We start from the raw sequence: 9,171 nt of genomic DNA, 5'->3' as shown, positions 1-9,171 counted from the left end.
GTGTGGTGCATGCATTTCCATCTGTCATTCACTTTCTCAATGTTGGTGGGTTTTTGCCATACTTGTGTATCAACTATAGTATTATTAAATCTTTGTTTAAACCAACTCACTTTTCCCCCACATAACCTCATTCTAAACAATACCATCCAGGAGATCAAAAGTTTGATGAACCACTTATATTTTTCCTGATACATTTAATTAAATGTTAAGTATTCAAATAAAAACTATTCGTAGATGTACCTCCTAAAACCCTTCATGAATACTCCCAATGACATGCACACTGCAGGTAGGATACCTGCCACTAATTAGCTGTGTGCCTTTAGCAAGTCACTTACCCTTTCTGATCTTCAGTGTCTGGGCCCAGCTGACCTCTAGAGGTCTATGATTCTGCAGTTCCAGAGAGGGAGTTAGGCAGTTGAATTCTGTGTGATTGTGTTCCACTTTCCACCCTCCCCTTAACCTTACTATCTTTTAATTTTCTGAATAGTAATTTTTAAATGAGGAAAAGCCTATATAAGTTTTAAAAATAAAATATATCTTATTTATAAAAAATACATATATTCTAAATCCACTGGATTTTTTTCCCTTCAGATGTCTTTCACTTGATGTCTGTCCATCAAGTGCCTTCAAAATTTCAGAGGTTTTGTACATGCTTTTCTCTCTGGAAACAATCCTCTTCCTATAAGCTTTTGTATCTACTCATCCCTCATATCTCAGCTCAAATGTTCCTTGCTCAGGGGAGCCTTTCCAACCTATTACCACCATTTCCACTATAAGTCACATTCCTCCTATTAAATGCCTCCATATTATTGTTTCTCCAGATATAATTTTATTTAAATTTGGGGGGTCATTTCATTAATGTCTGACCTCCTCTCTAGACTATACATTTCATGAGGGTAGGAAGAGTGTTTGATTTCCTTGCCACTGTGTTTCCAGAAATTTCTTTTAAAAAAAAAAGATTGTATTTATTTATTTTTTTAAAATATTTTTTTTTTAAGATTTTATTTATTTATTCATAGAGACACAGAGAGAGAGAGAGAGGCAGAGACACAGGCAGGGGGAGAAACAGGCTCCATGCAGGGAGCCCGACGTGAGACTTGATCCTGGGTCTCCAGGATCAGGCCGTGGATTGAAGGCGGTGCTAAACCGCTGAGCCACCCCGGCTGCCCTATTTCCAGAAATTTCTATAGCGACTGGCACACAGTGGGTGCCCAATTTGTTGAACAAATGACATTTCCAAGAGGAGGTGGTTTTGAAATTTCATAGCAACTAACATTTCTTTTGGTAACTTGTTCTAGGGTGCCTCAACCTCTTCAGTCACAAAATCATCCCTAATGTCTAGCCTAAGTTCCTCCTCACTCTTGGCAGAGAAAACATTTTACAAATGGAGTTATACCTGAATGCAGTAATCTTTTGAGGACCAAGGAGACAAATTACAAGCTACTTCTCTGATGGAGCCCTGGGAATTTCCTCCCACTCCCCAGCCAAAGCAAAATCCAAATGTTCTTGATGTGTGTTAATTGCGAATGAAGCCTACTGTTACCTGGTTCAACGCAATTATCTACAAAGCTGGTCAGAAATGCTCAGATGGAGGTGGTTTAAGAACAAAGACGAAGGGAGAATATTATTTGAGCAGCAAGTAGGCAAGCAAAATCCATCATGGTTAATTATTTGCTCTTAATTGTCAGGAAATGAAGGATGGATGGAAGAGGGTTTAAATGGAATAATACTAAAAGTGTTCTTCTACCCAAATGCTGTAGCCAAATTTGCAAGTGAGACTTTTCATAATCCACGGGTTGTTAATTATCTAAACACGGGTCCCTTGGAGCTGCCTGAGTGAAGATTAATTAGTTTTTGAAATAATAGCTAAATTGATGCGTGGAAGGCGTTCAGACTCCAAAATAATGGCTGAAAATTAGCCATCCTATTTCTTCATTTCTCTTTGCTGGGTTCCTGGAGGACATTTATCTCTGTTGCTTTTGCAGAGAGCGCTCATTAATCAAACAGGCAGATGGGCCTTCCCAAATTTGTGACGTGGGATGAAAAAGCAGCCCCACAAAGTGCACAGGAAAAGAAAAGCTGATGATTTTCTGTACAGACTTCCTTCCAAACTCAGTCATGGCTAGATACTTCCTTGTCAATATAAGCAAGACAAGGCATAAACTTCAAAACTCAATTCTTTTCTCCTGGACTGGAAAATGGGTCTGTGGACAGAAGAAGGTTTTCATGGTCCCAAATGTCCAATCCGAAGACTGAACTTCTAACTCAGAGAAGGACTTAGTTTCATATAGTCTTTTTTTTTTAATCTATATAAGTAAAATTAAGAGGGTTTTTTTCCTATTTACTTACCACATTATATTTAAAAAAAAAGCAGAGCAGGTTTTCACTAAATTTGGAAAGTATGTTTAGGTTGATCAACTAAAAAACAGAAATTAGTTAGAGGTGCCTGGGTGATGCAGTCAGTTGAGCATCTGACCTCAGGGTGGTGAGATCAAGCCCAATGTTGGGCTCTGAACTCAGCATGGAGTCTGCTTAAGTTTCTCTCTCCCCCCTCCCTCTCTGCCCTTTCCCCCACCACACATTCTCTCTCTTTCTCTAAAATAAATAAATCTTTTTTAAAAATTGAGATTATGTGAGGTTGATGAATTTACACATAAGCAGTTGTCTGACTTTAGGTTCCCCCAAAATCAGATGGTGGACCTGGATGCAGGTAGTTTAAATGGGAGATGAACCCAGGAGGCACAAGTGAGGAAGTGTGAAATGTGAGCCAGAGAAGGGTAAGAGCTAACAAAGCATGCTGATGAACTGAATACCACCATGGGCAACAAGGACTCATTCTCTTTAGAAGTCTCATGAGGGGTGCCGGGGTGGCTCAGTTGGTTAAGTGTCTGACTTTGGCTCAGGTCGTGGTCTCAAGGTCCTGGGATTGAGCCCCATGTCTGGCTTCCCACTCAGTGGGGAGTCTGCTTCTCCCTCTCCCTCTGCCATTCCCCCTGCTCATGCTCTCTCTCTCTCAAATAAGTAAGTAAAATCTTTAATAGAAAAAAAGAGGGACACCTGTGTGGGTCAGTGTTAGAGTGCCTGCCTTTGGCCCAGGGCATGATCCTGGAGTCCCAGGATCGAGTCCCACATCAGGCTCCCTGCATGGAGCCAGCTTCTCTCTCTGCCTCTCTCTGTGTGTCTCTCATGAATAAATAAGTAAAATCTTAAAAAAAAAAAAGTCATATGAAAAATCATGTGAAATACAGCTCTACATGGTCTCTCTGGAGGATGAGGACGATGGACTATTCAATGATTATCATGCCCCAGTATACTGTTGAGGGTTTCACCTACGGCATTAAGATCTGACACCATTCTCCCTGGTACCAAGGAAACCCAAGGGCAGAAGATGGAGATGCAGGTGGAAACTGTCCATTGCTGCATATGAGTCCAGATGGATTGAGGGGGATAAGTAGTGGGGCATCAGGAGCCATTGCAGTAGCCTTGCCCCAGAGTAGGTGACACTGGAGTGCAAGAAGTTAGTGACTATCCAGATATGCTATATTACAAAACTGTGGACAGAGAAAACATACAGTGGTTTCAAAGATGAACCCCTAAATGAAAGTCTTAAGTGTAGATACTACAAAACACAGCATTATAGCTTCCCACAGGGGTAACTCTACATACTTTAGTGTACTTTAGAGAAGATGCAGAGAGGTTTATTTATGTACAAATGGTGAGAGATTCCAACAACCAAGTCTAGGGGGAAATAGTTGATACAAAGTTTGTGTTGATATCCAAAGAAATACCCCCTGTCCTTACTCATTTTCTTCCAAAACCACTGGGGTTTCATGTCTTTTCCCTTCTGCCCTGGAACTCAGACTGAACCAACTTTATTTACCCAGCTTATTAGCAAGATCTAGTATTGTCTTGGGTTTGGTTCTCCCAGAAAAAGCCAGAAGGACAATTATTCAAGGAGTCTGGGAGGTGATTCCAGGAAAGTTGGTGTCACTGGTTGAGTTCCCCAGAAAGTGGACTTGGTGAAGGAGTTAGCATGTAGGATGTTTATTAAAGAATGCCCTTAAAATCAACACCTATAAAAGTAAGGGGAAATAATCAGGGATGGAAAGCAGGGGGAGATGAGCCAGCATGCAGGCCCAGCCATACCTGACCCGACATTACAGAGAGCTCTGAAACTCAAATGACCCTGTAAGTAGTTCAAAACTTGGCTAGGATTGATAAGCCTTATAACCATACACACACAAGTTGTTAGGTGTGGGCTTCCCCCAGAATGAGATTTGTCTTTGGGCAAGGCATTTGTCTGCAGCTAGATGATCCCTAGAGGGCTGACAGTTGAAAATCATCTGTCAACAGCACTCCCAGCATCTGGGGCAACAAGTCATTCAATGAAGGGACATCTGCATGTTGTATCCCACTATACAGTAGGGGGTGGAGTAAGTGAGACAATGAAAGGAAGGAAGTCAATCAACAGTATGTTATTGGAGAGGTTACCACTGAGCAATCAGATTATCCCACCTAGGGTGGCAAGGGAGCTCAGGTATTTCTCTACCAACCCATGTCAGTCATGGGTTGAGAGCTAATCCTGTGGACCATTAACGTCCTGGACACAGGCTCGTGGGGTTCCAGTTACCAGAGAGAGCCATCAAGCAGAGTCACTGTGAAGCCCCCTAGGAGCCTTGAGCTGAGTATGTATAAAGTGGTGCCACAGGTATATGAGCAGACACCAAGATTATCTGCCAAAGTACCAAATTGTTAACCAAGAGCAATCCAAAGAGGGTTTTTCTATCACAAAAAACAGCTCTGACTCCTCTTCTCAACTGCCCAATTATCACAGAATCATCCTTTTGCCAAACTGCAATTAGAGTGATCTCCTTAAAGTACAAAATCAAATATGTCACTCCCTCTGCTTAAAAGCCCATCCTGCCTCCCTCTCTGTTACAAGAAAAAGTCCAAATTTCTCATTCTGGCTTAAAAGGTCCACCTCTAAAGCATGACCTTACCTCACTTTATCTTCCACGACCTCCCCAGTTAAACTACACTTATTTATGTCCCTCAAATTCATCATGTTCTCTTCCTTTCAGGCCTTTGCATGTGGTGTTTCCCTTGCTTTTAATATTCTTCTTCATTTTTCTCCACTCCTGTAGCTCAGGTCTGAGCTTCAGGTCTCAGTCTGGTGGTGCTTCCTCCACGAAGCCTTCCTTCCACCACAAAGTGGGTAGATGTTCCCTCCTTACCATCCCCTAGCATGCTGAACTTCTCCATTGGTAATGTTTTATATACTGCTTTGTATTTTTTGGTTGATGGATCTGTCTCCCTCTCTAGGCTAAGCTTTGTAAGGGTAGAGACCATGATTTGCTCACCAATATGCTGTCAGTACCCAGCACAAATGCATGGGACAAGGCAGTTACTCAATAAATTGTGGGGGAATAAATGTGGAGACAAATTTACCCCAAATCCACAATGTATGATGCTCTATATCTTTTCCAATGTGGTCCAGCTCCAACAACAACTTTTTTGTTTGTTTGTTTGTTTTAATTTTTTTGAGAGAGCATGAGGAGGGGGAAGAGTAGAGGGAGGGTTAGAGAAAGAGAATCTTAAGCAGGCTTCACACTCAGCATGGAGCACCACATGGGGCTGGATCTCACAACCCTGAGATAATGACTTGAGCCAAAATCAAGAGGTGGACATTTAACTGAGAAACCCAGGCACTCCCCAGTAATCACTTTGAAGCAATACAGACAACGTCTTCACCAAGGAAATCTTTGCTGTCTGATCTACTCTTTTGTCGATGGGATGATGACTTTTCATGCCTCAGTGTTGTGAGAAAACTGACATTTAGCATCAGAAGAAGAAGGACTCAATGATTCAAGTAAGGAAAGGCTTTTAAAACTTCCAATTATGAAGTGTGGTGTGTGAAGGAACAGAAGTTCCTACAAATAAGAATGGTTTGGTTAATCAACAGGAGAAATATGGATTTAATGAGGACTCTTCTGTGGCTGAGGTACAGACCTAATCTTTTACAACTGCCCTCAGTAAGAAAAAAGCAGATGATAAATCAGAAATCCAGAATCATTTCCAAGCTGCAAATATCCAGTCCCCACACTAACTGACCTCCAGAAATGACACTGGAGTTTTGGAATCTAAATACATCTAGATGTTGGGCAGCCCAGGTGGCTCAGCGGTTTAGTGCCACCTTCAGCCCAGGGTGTGATCCTGGAGACCAGGGATCGAGTCCCACGTCAGGCTCCCTGCATGGAGCCTGCTTCTCCCTCTGCCTGTGTCTCTGCCTCTTTCTCTCTCTCCATGTCTCTCATGAATGAATAAATAAAATCAAAAATAAATAAATAAATAAATAAATAAATAAATAAATAAATAAATAAATAAATAAATCTAGATGTCCAAGCAATCAATAATCCCCAGGGAAGGTTCCTGGCCTAAGCTTGAGTCCTGGCCTCCCGAGTCACCCTCTTGCTCTCCGAACAGCATGAGCTTCACCACCTGCTCCACCTTCTCTTCCAACTACCAGTCCCTGGGCTCCATGCAGTCGCCCAGTCACCAGGACCGGCCGATCAGCAGCAGCGCGGCCAGCATCTATGCAGGCATGGGGAGCTCGGGCTCCCGGATCTCTGGATTTCTGTATCCCACTTCACCAGCTTCCGGGGCAGCTGGGGGTCCGGGGGCCCAGCCACGGGGATGGCCGGGGCTCTGGCAAGCATAGAGCACATCCAGAGCGAGAAGGAGACTATGCAAGACCTGAATGACCACCTGGCCTCCTACCTGGAGAAGGTGAGGAGCCTGGAGGCTGATAATCAGAGACTAGAGATGAAAATCCGGGAACACCTGGAGAAGAAGGGACCCCAGGTCAGAGACTGGGGGCATTACTTCAAGACCATCGAGGACCTGAGGGCTCAGATCTTTGCAAGTGCTGTGGACAATGCCTGAATCGTTCTGCAGATTGACAATGCCTGGCTTGCTGCTGACGATTTCTAAGTCAAGTATGAGATGGAGTTGGCCATGCGCCAGTCTGTGGAGAGTGACATCCATGGGCTCCGCAAGGTCATTGATGATACCAATGTCACTCGACTGCAGCTAGAGACAGAGATTGAGGCTCTCAAGGAGGAGCTGCTCTTCATGAAGAAGAACCATGAGGAGGAAGTAAAGGGTCTGCAAAACCAAATTGCCAACTCTGGGGTGATGGTGGAGTTGGATATGCCCCCAAATCTCAGGACCTGAGCAAAATCATGGCAGATATCCAGGTCCAGTATGACAAGCTGGCTCAGAAGAACTAGGAGAAGCTGGACAAGTACTGGTCCCAGCAGATCAAGGAGAGCACCACAGTGGTCACCACACAGACCGCTGAGATAGGAGAAGCTGAGATGACCCTCATGGAGCTGAGATGTACTGCCCAGTCCTTGGAGATCAACCTGGACTCAATGAGAAACCTGAAGGCCAGCTTGGAGAACAGGCTGAGGGAGGTCGAGACCCACTACACGATGCAGATGGAGCAGCTCAACAGGGTCCTGCTGCACCTGGAGTCAGAGCTGTCCCAAATCCAGGCAGAGGGGCAGCACCAGGCCCAGGAGTATGAGGCCCTGCTGAATGTCAAGGTCAAGCTAGAGGCTAAGATTGCCACCTACCATCACCTATTGGAAGACAGGGAGGACTTCAGTGTTACTGATGCTCTGGACAACAGCAACTCCTTGCAGACCATCCAGAAGACCACCACCCACAAGATTGTAGACAGCAAGGTGGTGTCTGACACCAACGACACCAAAATTCTGAGGTGTTGAGGCACCAAAACAGGCCAATAAAATGTTCAGACGTCAAATAATCATCATCGCCATTATCATCATCATCATCATCATCATCATCATCATCCCCAGGGAAGCTAATCGAGTTAGCTGGGGCCCAGCAGACATGGCCTGAAAGAAATTGGACAGAACCTAAAGGAAATCCATCTGTAGGCCAGAAATGGAACTGAAACTGGAAAATAAGGAATTGGTACTACAATTCTGACAATGGATGCTTCTTCTTCCAATACATGATAAACTCCATGAAGACAGGAATTCTATCCATCCTTTTATAGATGTCCATCCTTTTATAGAGTCTAGCATAGCACCAGATATGTAGCAAGTCTTCATCACATATTTGTTGAAAGAGGGAATGAATAAATAATGAAATGCTCTAACACTTTCTCTTAAAATCTTGCAACATCATATTGCTGACAATTTCTCCAGTTGTATGTCTCTCCATTCTCCACAATGCAAATGAGTCTCTAGCCAAGGCAAAAATGTGGAGGAGCTGAAGCTCTCATCCATTGATGGTAGAAATATAAATTTGTACAAGTGCTTTGAAAAACTATTTGGTGGTGTCTACTAACATTGAATGCATACTACATGACAACCTAAAAATCCCATTCCTAGGTATATGCTCAGTAGAAATATGCACATATATTCACTAAAAGACATACATTAAAGGTTCATAGCATCACTATTCACAATGGCCCCAAACTGGAAACTCTTGAGATGCCCATCAATGCTAGAATGGATAGAATGAATAAATATGTTGGGGTATGATCACACAATGGAGTGTGGTAATGAGAATGAAGAAACTATAGACAGCAATGTGGATGAATATGGTAAATACAGTGCTGAGCTAAATAAACCAGACACAGGATACTAGTGTATGATTCAATCTATATAAAATTCAAAAACAAGCAAAATAATGTATTCGGTTAGAATACAGGAAGTAGATAACCTTGGGGATGATAGTGATCAAAAGGGGTTATGGTGGATATTGACAAGCGCTTGCAATAATCCATCTCTTGATCTAGGTTCTGGTTACATAGATAAGTTCAGATCACAACGATTCATTGCACTGCATGTTCTTATGATTTGTGATTTTGCTATATTTGGGTTATATTTAAATTTTTAATTTTAATTAAAAATAATTCAAATAAATAAACAAACAATTCTAGCCAATGACTTGCAAACCCAAATACCTGTGTATTTAATGTATGTGAGAGACATGGGTCATAGGGCCAGCTATGAGGATAGTAAGGAAATGGTAAGGACTAAGTGAATAGGGAGTCAAGCCCCTCTAAAGACACTTAAATTCAGATTTTGAAAAATCTGTGCTCACTCAACCAAACATGACCAGTGGCCCAGTTCA

The 9,171-nt window shown here is 42.8% G+C and overlaps 1 pseudogene; it reads left to right on the top strand.

The window, feature by feature from the left end:
• Positions 1 to 6,484: 6,484 nt before the first annotated feature.
• On the top strand, positions 6,485 to 7,790 carry LOC140618934 (keratin, type I cytoskeletal 18 pseudogene; annotated as a pseudogene).
• Positions 7,791 to 9,171: the final 1,381 nt, after the last annotated feature.

Source organism: Canis lupus, chromosome 27 (genome assembly GCF_048164855.1).
Source record: "Canis lupus baileyi chromosome 27, mCanLup2.hap1, whole genome shotgun sequence".
Lineage (NCBI taxonomy): Eukaryota > Metazoa > Chordata > Mammalia > Carnivora > Canidae > Canis > Canis lupus.
Note: the sequence above shows the minus strand (reverse complement) of the source record. Positions and strands in the feature narration are given on the sequence as shown.